The sequence below is a fragment of the Hyaena hyaena genome, unplaced genomic scaffold (assembly GCF_003009895.1).
Source record: "Hyaena hyaena isolate Hyena2069 unplaced genomic scaffold, ASM300989v1 scaffold_522, whole genome shotgun sequence".
Classification (NCBI taxonomy): Eukaryota; Metazoa; Chordata; class Mammalia; order Carnivora; family Hyaenidae; genus Hyaena; species Hyaena hyaena.
The window spans coordinates 1,297,915-1,311,355 of record NW_024081156.1 but is presented as its reverse complement, the minus strand read 5'-3'; positions in this window follow the sequence as shown (position 1 = coordinate 1,311,355).

Genomic DNA, 13,441 nt, shown 5'->3' with positions numbered 1-13,441 from the left:
ATAATACATCATGGAATTGAAAGCATTCAGCTTTGTTTTGCAATTCACAATTCAGCCCAGGTGGGCCACTATTACACAATAACCGTGCAGCTGTTAGTATCATTGCCTAAATTGCCCTTCCTTTTTAAAATTTACAGTATAATCTGCTCAACCAATAGATACTAATGTCCAAAAGCTCAGCTCTTATTTACCATTTACTCCCTATAAAGGTCCAAAATAACTAACAAATCATTCTCAAAAGAATTCCAATTATGCTGCTTGTTCCCTTAAAGAGTATAAAGGAGTAAAATGTCAGTATTGTGTGTAAGAAATAAAGTACTCACAACACCTGCTAACAATACATACTGTATAAAGCACTTAGCCTGTAATGCGTTTCTGGAAATCATTTCAGAAATTTACAAACATAATTTTTGGCCTATCTTCCCACTATTGTAAAGACTCAACCATATGCTACAATTTTCATCTGAATTGCCTAATTTTCTATTCCTGATGTTAGCATGGAGGGAGTGTTTTACGGATACATAGGTTATGTCAAACACATAGATTTTTGTCAGTAAATGCTCATAAAAATTAATAGCTTCGGCTGAAACTTTCTGATCCCAATGAAGTTCATTTATAAGTGATCGTGTTTATCTTCATCCAAGAGCTGTTGAACACATCCAAAGAGCTTTGTTCAGTCTGACAAAATGATAAGTAGAACATGTGTTTACTCATTTGTTTTCAAGGCTTTAAAAACATGTGGTTTTTTGAAGTTCTAAGTGCCTTCAGAATGGATAATAAATTAAACAAATTAGCGGGCTGAGCACTGCAAAGTCAAGCCCAGGTATAGTCCGTAACTTGTTAATAGATGGTAGCTACCATAACAGTCTCCATATTTTACAGGTGAGATTGACTACAGGCTGAAGAAACTTTTAGCCAATTTTGGCAATTTTTGTGGGATTTATCAGAACTGGAACCTTTTTTCCATCAAATTTCCGCAACATCATGTTTAAAATGAGTACAAATGCAAACAAATCTACTCAGCCTCTTGCCCCATGCAAGCATATTATTTCTTTATTGTTCACACTGTCCATGTGGGCTTAGTAACTATTTTCTGAAGTAATGTTTCCCTCTGACCTGGGTATTTCTACTCCAAAGTGTTTTACTAACAAGCATATGAATGAATACACCTGACACAGTTTAGAACCATAATCTCTGTGAGCAATTTCTGAGTTTGTGCATTTAAAAAGTTGCCAGATCCTCACCTTGTTTTCTGCTTCTCCAAAATAGCTCTATTCATTAATTATTTATTTTATATGTATGAAATGTGTTCATTGCCCAAGGACTTCTGGGCTTGTGCATAAAACTTAAACTAAATCCAGCAGCTAAAATCCCTCGTAAACTATAATGAAATTACCAAGTTAATGGAGCGGTATAATCAAACAAGAGTTAATAAATATGGTGTGGCCTTAATAGATGCCATAAGAACAAATGTCAATAGATATTGACAATTTGCCATGTGAAAACATGACATTTATTATGTTTATACTCATGTTGTCACACATTTATTATTTTTATGGTCCAGTTATACTAAGTACATTGGAATCACAGTATTGGACCTTATGGAAATAAAAGAAACAATTTTCCTATTTCAAAAAGGAAGTTACCCAGAATTTTTAAAAATAGTGCACATTAAAGTTTGCTAAAGGGGCTAGTCCATCAAAATGTACACATTCCCGCTAACACACAGTTGAATATGTGCCTTTTACGCTTGGTACAAAATCAAGAGTCTGGAGGAAAGGTTTTTAGTTGTAAACATACTTGTCAGTGGTTCTTGTACCTATTTGTGTCTTCTATTCTTCAGTGGGGAAAATATTTAAACTCATGGGAATCTGCTTTTAGCATGGAAGCACATAATCCTTTGGAGCAAACATGGCTCTTCACTTCTATAAAACATTGTAAACATCTGCTTGCACAGCACGTTCTGTATTTCAGCTTCCAAATTCAAGAATGAAAGTGTGCTCAACACTGATTGCAGAGTATCTAGATCCTTTTACTTAAACTTGCTTTACCGAATTTTGCCTCATCCCTAACCTAGACAAAGACATGACAAGGACCACACACAATGGGCCACATTACCTTTTGGACAAGCTTCTTGTTTATGTCTTCAATGCAATAATGGTAAACTGCCAGAAAATGGAGATATGTTTTTTACTTTGATAAAAAAATAAGAAATAACATTATTGATTTACTATTTTCATTAACAACACTGAAACACTTATACCATTCCTTTACAAAAATTTTGGTGACTAAGTCAATGTTTTAGAAACAGGATTTGGGCTGTGGAAACTAATTGTTTTTTAGGAGAAGATATAAGAAATTCTTTATGAAGAATCATAATTAATAAGTAGCCACAGGAAGTTTAAGGACAATGGTTTGTGGGCATAAACTTAAAAAAATGTCTTAAAAGAACATTGATAATGTTGAAAAGGAGTAGCTAGATACAGGTAGGATCATTACACTATTCTTCTTTTGTGTAACTTTGAAACTTTCCACTAAAAAATAGAAAATAATATTGCCGTAAGGAGGGACAAGATGGCGGAGAAGTAGGGAGCTCCGTGCATTGCACTCGCCCCCATATCTCACACGGAAAAGATCTGAAGCCATAGGAAACCTTACAGAACCCAAGAGATTGGGAGAAAAAGGATGCAGAATCCACTGAGAAAGCCTTCTAACGTGAGTGGGAAGTGGGGAAGATAAAATCGGGGCGGGATCAGAGACTCGAGGGACAGGGGCGATCCTCCTCTGCGAGGAGTGAGAAGAGTGAGAGGGGGAAAAAGGGAGAGTCTGAAACTACTCGACGATGCGGTCCCTGTCACTGGGAAACAGAAAAACCTCCACTTGGGGGCACAGAAGGTCTGTGCGCGCCAAATCCCTGCGCGCCAGGTCCCCGCGTGCCAACTCGTCCCAGAGGGGCTGAGCTCCTTTGTATTCCTGGCTGGCTGGACCCCTAGAGAGGCCACACGCAGACTGCGCCATTGTGCTCCTGGCTGGCTGGATCCCTGGAGGAACCGCACGCGTACTTCCGCGCTCCTGGCTGGCTGGAACTCTAGAGGGAAGGCGAAGGGCTTAAAACTGGGAGATTTGCCTGCGAGTTCGTGTTTCGGGTGACGAGACACAGAGGGACCTAGTTTCCTTCTCTCCAGCGGGCCAGGCGCGCCCTGAAGGCAAACCCCCACCCATGCTCAACAACCCGACCCAGAGGAGAAGGTAGCAGCGATTCTGTTGGTGGGAATGTAAGCTGGTACAGCCCCTCTTGAAAACAGTGTGGAGGCTCCTCAAAAAATTAGCAATAGAACTCCCCTATGACCCAGCAATAGCACTGCTAGGAATTTACCCAAGGGATATAGGAGTGATGATGAATAGGAGCACATCTACCCCAATGTTCATAGCAGCACTCTCAACAATAGCCAAAACATGGAAAGAACCTAAGTGTCCATCAACGGACGAATGGATCAAGAAGACGTAGTTTATCTATACGATGGAATACAACATGGCAATGAGAAAGAATGAAATCTGGCCATGTGTAGCAACATGGATGGACCTTGAGGGTGTTATGCTTAGTGAAATAAGTCAGGCAGAGAAGGAGAAATATCATATGTTTGCACATGTAGGAGGATTAGGAGGAACTTAACTGAGGACCATAGGGGAAAAGAAGGGGGGAAATGGTGGGGGAAAGGGAGAGAGGCAAACCATGAGAGACTCTTGAATGCTGAGAACAAACTGAGGACTGAGGTGTGGGGGGGGGTGAGGGGTGAGATGGGCATGGAGGAGGGCACTTGTGGGGATGAGCACTGGGTGTTATATGGAAACCAACTTGACAATAAACTATTTGTAAAAAAAAAAAAAAAGAAAAAGAAAATGATATTGCCTATTTATTATAGAAAATTTACAAAGTACAAATAAATAAAAATCACCCCAAGACACTAAATATTTTAGTGAGTATTCCTCTAGTTCTTTAATTAAATATATGTATGTGTAGATTATATATATGATTATCACTCTATATTTCTTTATACTATACTCTCTTTTAATTAATCATGAACAATTTCTCAAACATGGTACTTCATGAGCATATAAACTTTCATTTTTTGAATCTAAATGGATTTATTTTATCTTTCCCCCATTATTAAACATTGCATTATTTATCCCCCCGATTATGAACAATGTTACATCACAAAATACAGATGGGATTTGTAGACATTTATGTTTATGTTCTTAGAATACATTTATAGAAATGTAATATCCAAGTCAAGGAGTATATAAACCCTTATATGTTTATGTATATTTTCATATGAACTTCCAGAAATTGTATTACTTCACATGTCCATAAGAAATACAGTATTTCCCTGCCTTACCCATGGGGGGATACGTTCTAAGACCTCCACTGGATGCCTGAGACAGAGAATAGCACCAAACCCTATATATACTATGCTTTTCCTATATGTACATATCTATGATAAAGTTTAATCTATAAATTACGCACAGTGAGAGATTAGTAATTAATAGTAAAATAGAACAATTATAACAATATACTGTAACAAGCGTTATGTGATTTCTCTCTCCAAATAAACTTGTACCGTACTCACCCTTCTGGTGATGATATGAGATGATCAAATGCCTGTGTGATAAGATAAAGTGAAGTGGATAAGGTAGGCATGTGACATAGCGTCAGGTTAATGACCTTCTGACAATATGTCAGAAGGAGGATCATCTGCTTCCAAACTGTGGTTGATGGAGGGTAATTGAAACCACAGAAAGCAAAACAATTGGTAAGAGACCACCATTCTTGAGCGTGTTCATTGTCCCACACATTCGTGAATCTTGATAAGGAAGACACATTATGATTGCTTTAACTGGCATTTCTTTCATCTCTAGTGAGGTTGAACCTCTTTCATGTGTTTCTTTTCATTAACATTTCTTCTCTTGAGATGTGCCCATATATACTTTTGTCTAGTTTTTTTATTGGGCGTGGGAGGGTACATTTTTCTTTTTCTTACTATCTCACATCCATTTCAATAAATCCACTAGTTCAAAACAAAATAAGGTGTGTTTTTTTAAACAAAATAGGTTTTGGTTTAAATATTTCATGTCTTGATTTTTCCACATTAAGACATGGTTTCCACATAAATGAAACCATTTTAAACTTATTAATCAACCAGTGAAGACAATTCATTCTAGTGACCAAAGTAATATTTATGGAAATAATATTATGAATGCCTACTTCTCATGTTCCTGGCAATAAACAACTGACATTCCACCTAGATAAGAAGGTAAACTTTAGGTGAAAGTCTTCTAGTGAGTTGAGGAGTAATGGAATAAAATTATAGAGTTCTGTTGATATAGCAATGGCCAACTTAAATTCAAATGAATTGTTCCTTTGCCTCCAACACGTCAACAATAATGTCCCTCCAAGTTTACTCACCTAACATCAATGACTAATGAAATTATGAAAGTTTTTACACTATTCTACTTCCTTAATGGTATAATTTTATAGATTAACATAGGAAAGAGAAAAGAGGAAAAAACCTATTTTGATCATTAGACTATATTCACAAAACGAGTAATATTTCCTAGTTTCATTTTAGCAACTATAGGCACAATATATGTTATGTCCTAATTTCTTATGTAGTTGCCATTCTTTAATCACTTACATGTTTACATCAATGAATTTAAAACTATACCCCTCCTGATACATATATTTATATAAAAATGTACCTGATATTTTAAAAATTAAGTTTCAATACATAAATAGATGAAAATGTTATATATATGTATGTGTATATATCTATAGTCTATATTAACATGTGATTATTACAACTACAAACATTTATTTGCTGACTATAGCATATATTCATTTATAACTATAAAAATTAGCATAATGAGAGACCATTCCAGCCATTTCAGTTTCAATATTAAATTTATTCCAATATTCTGGCTTGGTTTCATAGTGTTAAAACAAAAACAAAACCTTGATCAACTTAAGTAATTGCAAATCGTAGGTTTAAAAAGCAAACAAACAAAAAAACAAAGCTTCCCCATAGTCTCAGGATATTCTCCAATTAAGTAATTCAGAACTTAAGATAAAATCAAAGCTTAGTCTCTAATTATATCTCAGATATTCTCAAATATGTAAGTCAAGCAAAAAGCATCTAAACCTAACAAACAGTACTAAATTAACTCTCATATCACATTATATAAACATGTTATGGGTTCTCTTGTTAATGAATTGTCAACAATTCCATAATGGTGAGAGCACATACCCAGCAGACATTCCTGATCCTGCCCTGTGCTACACATGAGCTATTTTATAGTTTTATGTTGAACAGACATGCCAAGACCTGATTTTTTTAAAAACATGCAAAATTTACACATACCTAACCAATGAAACAATTATACAGTGTTCAAATGTATGCTCAGAGGAAAAAAACTGTACATGCATGCATGAAAAATGTTCCTAGCCAAATTTTAAGAAAGAGGTCAAGGTCCTCCAATATGTAAACATGTGGATTTTAGTATAGGTGAATATATGTTTTTACAGATAGTTTTATTTTTTTTTTGTTCTTGATTTTATTTTATTTTATTTTATTTTTTTTACAAAGAGTTTATTGTCAAATTAGTTTCCACATAACACCCAGTGCTCATCCCCACAAGTGCCCTCCTCCATGCCCATTCCTCCTCCCCCCCACATCCATCAGTCCTCAGTTTTTGTCAGCATTCAAGAGTCTCTCATGGTTTGCCTCTCTCCCTTTCCCCCACCATTTCCGCCCTTCTTCTCCCCCTTGTTCCTCCGTCAAGTTCCTCCTAATCCTCCTATACGTGCAAACATATGATATTTGTCCTTCTCTGCCTGACTTATTTCGCTCAGCATAACACCCTCAAGGTCCATCCATGTTGCTACACATGGCCAGATTTCATTGTTTCTCATTGCCATGTAGTATTCCATGGTATAGATAAACCACATCTTCTTGATCCATTCATCTGTTGATGGACACTTAGGCTCTTTCCATGTTTTAGCTATTGTGGAGAGTGCTGCTATGAACATTGGGGTACATGTGCTCCTATGCCTCAGCATTTCTGTATCCCTTGGGTAAATTCCTAGCAGTGCTATTGCTGGGTCATAAGGGAGTTCTATTGTTAGTTTCCTGAGGAACCTCCACACTGTTTTCCAGAGGGGCTGTACCAGTTTACATTCCCACCAACAGTGTAGGAGGGTGCCCGTTTCTCCACATCCTCGCCAGCATCTAGAGTTCTCTGATTTGCTCATTTTAGCCACTCTGACTGGCGTGAGGTGGTATCTCAGTGTGGTTTTGATTTGTATTTCCCTGATGAGGAGGGATGCTGAGCATCGTTTCATGTGTCTGTTGGCCATCTGGATGTCCTCTTTGGAGAAGTGTCTGTTCATGTCTTCTGCCCATTTCTTCACTGGGTTGTTTGTTTTTCGGGCGTGTAGTTTGGTGAGTTCCTTATAGATTCTGGATATTAACCCTTTATCTGATATGTCATTTGCAACTATCTTTTCCCATTCCGTTGGTTGCCTATTAATTTTCTGGGTTGTTTCCTTGGCTGTGCAGAAGCTTTTAATCTTGATGAGGTCCCAACAGTTTATTTTTGCTCTTGATTCCCTTGCTTTTGGGGATGTGTCAAGTAAGAAGTTGCTGCGGTGGAGGTCAAGGAGGTTGTTTCCTGCTTTCTCCTCTAGGGTGTTGATAGTTTCCTGTCTCACGTTCAGGTCCTTTATCCATTTTGAGTTGATTTTTGTGCATGGTGTGAGAAAATGATCTAGTTTCATTCTTCTGCATGTTGCTGTCCAGTTCTCCCAACACCATCTGTTAAAAAGGCTGTCTTTTTTCCATTGGATATTCTTTCCTGCTTTGTCAAAGATCAGTTGGCTGTATACTTTTGGGTCCACTTCTGAGTTCTCAATTCTGTTCCATTGGTCTATGTGTCTGTTTTTGTGCCAATACCATACTGTCTTGAGGATGACAGCTTTGTAGTAGAGGCTGAAGTCTGGGATGGTGATACCTCCCGTTTTGGTTTTATTTTTCAGTATTACTTTGGCTATTCGGGGTCTTTTGTGGTTCCATACAAATTTTTGGATAGTTTGTTCTAGTTTTGAGAAGTATGCTGGTGCAATTTTGATTGGAATTGCATTGAATGTGTAGAGTGCTTTAGGTAGTAATGACATCTTAACTATATTTATTCTTCCTATCCATGAGCATGGAATGTTTTTCCATTTCTTTGTGTCTTCTTCAATTTCCTTCATAAGTTTTCTATAGTTTTCATCATACAGATCTCTTGTATCCTTGGTTAGGTTTATTCCGAGGTATTTTATGGTTTTTTGTGCAATTGTGAATGGGATCAGTTTCTTGATTTCTCTTTCTGTTGCTTCATTATTGGTGTATAAAAATGCAACCGATTTCTGTACGTTGATTTTGTACCCTGCAACTTGGCTGAATTCTTGGATCAGTTCTAGTAGGCTTCTGGTGGAGTCTGTCGGGTTTTCTATGTAGAGTATCATGTCATCTGCGAAGAGTGAAAGTTTGACTTCCTCTTTGCCAATTCTGATGCCTTTGATTTCCTTTTGTTGTCTGATGGCTGATGCTAGGACTTCCAGCACTATGTTAAACAACAGTGGTGAGAGTGGACATCCCTGTCGTGTTCCTGATCTCAGGGGGAAAGCTCTCAGTTTTTCCCCGTTGAGGATGATGTTAGCTGAAGGCTTCTCATAGATGGCTTTGATGATGTTTAAGTAGGTTCCTTCTATCCCAACTTTCTCGAGAGTCTTTATTAAGAAGGGATGCTGTATTTTGTCAAATGCTTTTTCTGCATCTATTGACAGGATCATATGGTTTTTATCTTTTCTTTTATTGATATGATGGATCACATTGATTGATTTGCGAATGTTGAACCAGCCCTGTAACCCAGGAATGAATCCCACTTGATCTTGGTGGATGATTCTTTTGATATGCTGCTGGATTCGATTTGCAAGGATCTTGTTGAGAATTTTTGCATCCGTATTCATCAAGGATATTGGCCTATAGTTCTCTTTTTTTGCTGGATCTCTGTCTGGCTTGGGAATCAGAGTGATGCTGGCTTCATAAAATGAGTCCGGGAGTTTTCCTTCGACTTCTATTTTTTGGAATAGCTTGAGAAGAATTGGGATTAATTCTGTTTTAAATGTCTGGTAGAATTCCCCAGGGAAACCATCAGGTCCAGGGCTCTTATTTGTTGGGAGATTTTTGATCACTGATTCGATTTCTTCACTCGTTATGGGTCTGTTCAGGTTTTCTATTTCTTCCCGTGTGAATTTTGGTAGTGAGTGTGTGTTTAGGAATTTGTCCATTTCTTCTAAGTTGTCCAATTTGTTGGCATATAATTTTTCATAGTATTCCCTGATAATTGCTTGTATTTCTGAGGGGTTGGTTGTAATAAGTCCATTTTCATTCATAATTTTGTCTATTTGGGTGCTCTCTCTTTTCTTTTTGATAAGCCTGGCTAGAGGTTTGTCAATTTTGTTTACTTTTTCAAAAAACCAACTCTTGGTTTCATTGATCTGTTCAATTGTTTCTTTGGTCTCTATGTTGTTTATTTCTGCTCTAATTTTTACTATTTCTCTTCTTCTACTGGGTTTAGGGCGTTCTTGTTGCTCTGCCTCTAGCTCCTTTAGGTGAGCTGTTAGATTTTGGACTTGTGCTTTTTCTAATCTCTTGAAATAGGCCTGGAGAGCAATGTACTTTCCTCTTAGGACTGCCTTGGCCGCATCCCATAGATTTTGAATTGTTGTGTTTTCATTTTCATTTGTTTCCATATATTTTTTAATTTCCTCTCTAATTGCCTGATTGGCCCATTCATTCTTTAGAAGGGTGTTCTTTAACCTCCATGTTTTTGGCGGTTTTCCAGACTTCTTCCTGTAATTGATTTCAAGTTTCAAAGCATTGTGATCTGACAGTGTGCATGGTATGATCTCTATTCTTTTATATTTATTGAGGGCTGCTTTATGTCCCAGTATGTGATCTATCTTGGAGAATGTGCCATGCGCACTTGAGAAGAAAGTAAATTCCCTGGCCTCAGGATGTAAAGTTCTAAATATATCCGTCAGATCCATCTGGTCCAATGTGTCTTTCAAGTCCATTATTTCTTTAGTGATTTTCTGTCTGGTTGACCTATCCATTGCTGTAAGCGGAGTATTAAAGTCCCCTGCTATTAGCACATTCTTATCTATAAGCTTGTTTCTGTTTGTGATTAATTGTTTTAGATATTTAGGTGCTCCCATATTCGGTGCGTAGACATTTATGATTGTTAGTTCTTCCTGATGGATGGACCCTGTAATTATTATGTAGTGCCCTTCTTCATCTCTTGTGATTGTCTTTAATTTAAAGTCCAGTTTGTCTGATATAAGTATCGCTACTCCGGCTTTCTTTTGATTTCCTGTAGCATGATATATATTTCTCCATCCCCTTACTTTTAATCTGAAGGTATCTTCCCGTCTAAAATGAGTTTCTTGTAGACAGCATATTGATGGATTTTGTTTTTTAATCCATTCTGCTACCCTATGTCTTTTGATTGGAGCATTCAGCCCATTTACATTCAGTGTTATTATTGAAATATGTGGGTTTAGAGTCTTTGTATCTTTTGTAGGGTTCATGTTTGTGGTGGTGTCTCTGGTATCTTTGTTCCTTGCAACCTTTCCTTCAGAGCATCCCCCTCAGGATTTCTTGTAGGGCTGGCTTCGTGGTGACAAATTCTTTCAATTTCTGTTTATTTGGAAAGGTTTTTATCTCTCCTTCTATTTTGAATGACAGGCTTGCTGGATAGAGGATTCTTGGCTGCATATTTTTACTGTTCATCACATTGAAGATTTCCTGCCATTCCTTTCTAGCCTGCCAAGTTTCAGTAGATAGGTCTGTCACCACTCTGATAGGTTTCCCTTTGTATGTTAGGGCCCTTTTCTCCCTAGCTGCTTTCAAAATTCTCTCTTTGTCCTTGTATTTGGCCATTTTCACTATGATATGTCGTGCAGAAGATCGATTCAGGTTACGTCTGAGGGGAGTCCTCTGAGCCTCTTGTACTTCCACATTTACTTCCTTCCCCAGGTCGGGGAAGTTCTCTGCTATAATTTGTTCCAGGACTCCTTCAGCACCTTTCCCTCTCTCTTCCTCTTCTGGGATTCCTATGATACGGATATTGTTGCGTTTGACCGTATCGCTGAGCTCTCGAATTCTTCTTTCCTGTTCCTGGATCAGTTTGTCTCTTTTTTTGTCAGCTTCTTGTTTTTCTATAATGGTGTCTTCTAAATCACTTATTCTCCTTTCTGCCTCTTCAATCCGTGCATTGGAGGCCTCTAATTTATTATGGATCTCATTTATCGCATTTTTTAATTCTTCATGCCTATTTTTATTTTCCATTCTGTCTGTAGCCATAGTTTCTTTGATGTCCCCTATGTTTTTTTCAAGCCCAGCTATTAATTTTACCATTATTATTCTAAAATCTTGTTCAGTGATGCTGCTGATATCTGTTTTGAGCAGTTCATTAGCTGTCATTTCTTCTTGGAGTTTCTTTGGAGGAGAGGTCTTTCGTTTCGTCATTTTAGTTAGCTTTCCGGCTCTTGTTGGTTTTAAAGACCTGTTATGCTCTCTGTTTCTATGAGCGCTGCTATATCCAAGAAGACTCTTTGACTTTCCAGGGCCTATCCTTTCAGAGAGTGTTTTTTGAATGGTATCCCCTGGTCTCTCTTGTTGGGACCTTGGTTATTTTATTTTCCTATTCGTAGTGATATTTGGGACTCTCCACCTTGTGCACTCTAGCTTGTTTCTTGAGGTAGCCCTGGAAAAGAAAACAGACAGACAAACACACAGGGAGCAGGAGCACACAAACGCACAGGCTAATTCAACTAACATGCAAAGCGAGAGGGAAAACGAAAAAGTTAAGAGAAAAGACGGAGGAGGGAGGGCAAATAATAGGGAGTAGAAAATACATAAAAGGGTCAAAAAGGGGAAAAGAAAAGGAAAAAAGAAAACCGATGGACAAAGAACGGTTTAAAGCATATACCTGGATTTCCCAGCTACAGTTAAATAGCCGTGTGTATGCAGTGCTGGTTGAAGAGCATAGAGAAAAAGAGAGAAGGCAGGGCGAGACGAGGCAGAATTGGAAATAGAATGAACAGGCAGAAGGGATAAGAAGCTTTTTTCAAAGAGGTAAAGGGTAGAATATGGTTGGATAGGTGAGAGAAGGGTGCTGGAATTATCCAGAGAAACTATATAGTCTAATTACTCCTGAGAGAAATAGCTGAAAATGTCAGTATGTGTAGAATTTACATTTACAGAATGGACTGTTGTGATTGTTTAAGCAAGCTGGGGACCAGAGTTAATCAGGTCAGTGTTTTGGGGAAAAAAGCGAGAAAAGAGAAAGAAGAAGAAAAAAAGAAAGAGATAAGAAAGGGGAAAAAAGTAAGAAAAAAAAAAGGAAAAAAACAAAAAAAGGAAAAAAGAAAGAGAAAAAAAAAAAGGGAGGAGGGCACCTCTCAGGCAAGGATGGGCATGGTGTGATCCAGTGCCTCAGGCGGGGGTTCTGCCTTGGCGGTTGTGGGGAGGAGAGTGAGGGTGCTCCAGTCCCTTCTTGAACCCCGCGCTGCAACTCACTTTTTTGGGCGTGTCAACTCCCCGTTCCGGGGACGCAGCCGAAGTTGGTTGCACTCTTCAACCCAGGCCAGTTCCAATCTCCAAATCCCCGTCCGCGCGCCCCACTGAAGTTGCCTTAGACACAGCTTCCCAGGCAACCCCCTCAGGCAATTCCAGGCTCCCTGCCGAGCTCTGGGGGCGGAGTCAGAATCGCTGCTTCCTTCTCTGGGTCCGGCTGGCGCGCATGCGCGGGGGCTTGCCTGCCGGGTGCGCGTAGCCCGAGCCCGGTTAGAAGGCTCTCTCAGTGGATTCTGCGTCTTTTTTCTCCCAATCTCTCAGGTTTTGTAAGGTTTCCAATGGCTTCAGATCTTTTCTGTGTGATGTATGGGCGCGAGTGCAAGTACGGAGCTCCTTACTTCTCTGCCATCTTGCCCTCTCTCCTACCCAGATAGTTTTAAAGAGATGGCTAATAATAGGTGCTTTGAAAAATTAATGTCACATCAAATTTCAGTGCAACCTCCAGACACAGTTTGTAAACCACTGTCCTAAGACAACAACACAATATAGTGTAATTTGGGCTCTTAATCAGATAGGTCTGAGTTTAAATTCTATCACATTTCTAAATAGCTGTATAATCCTGCGTAAATAATTAACTTCTTTAAGCTTCAGTGACCACATCTGTTGTGAGATTTAAATGAGATAATTTGCAGAAAGCAGCCAGAATGCTAGTTGTGATGATGGTGATGATAAACTTTGCTCAGTTAAAACTGCAATGTGCCCAG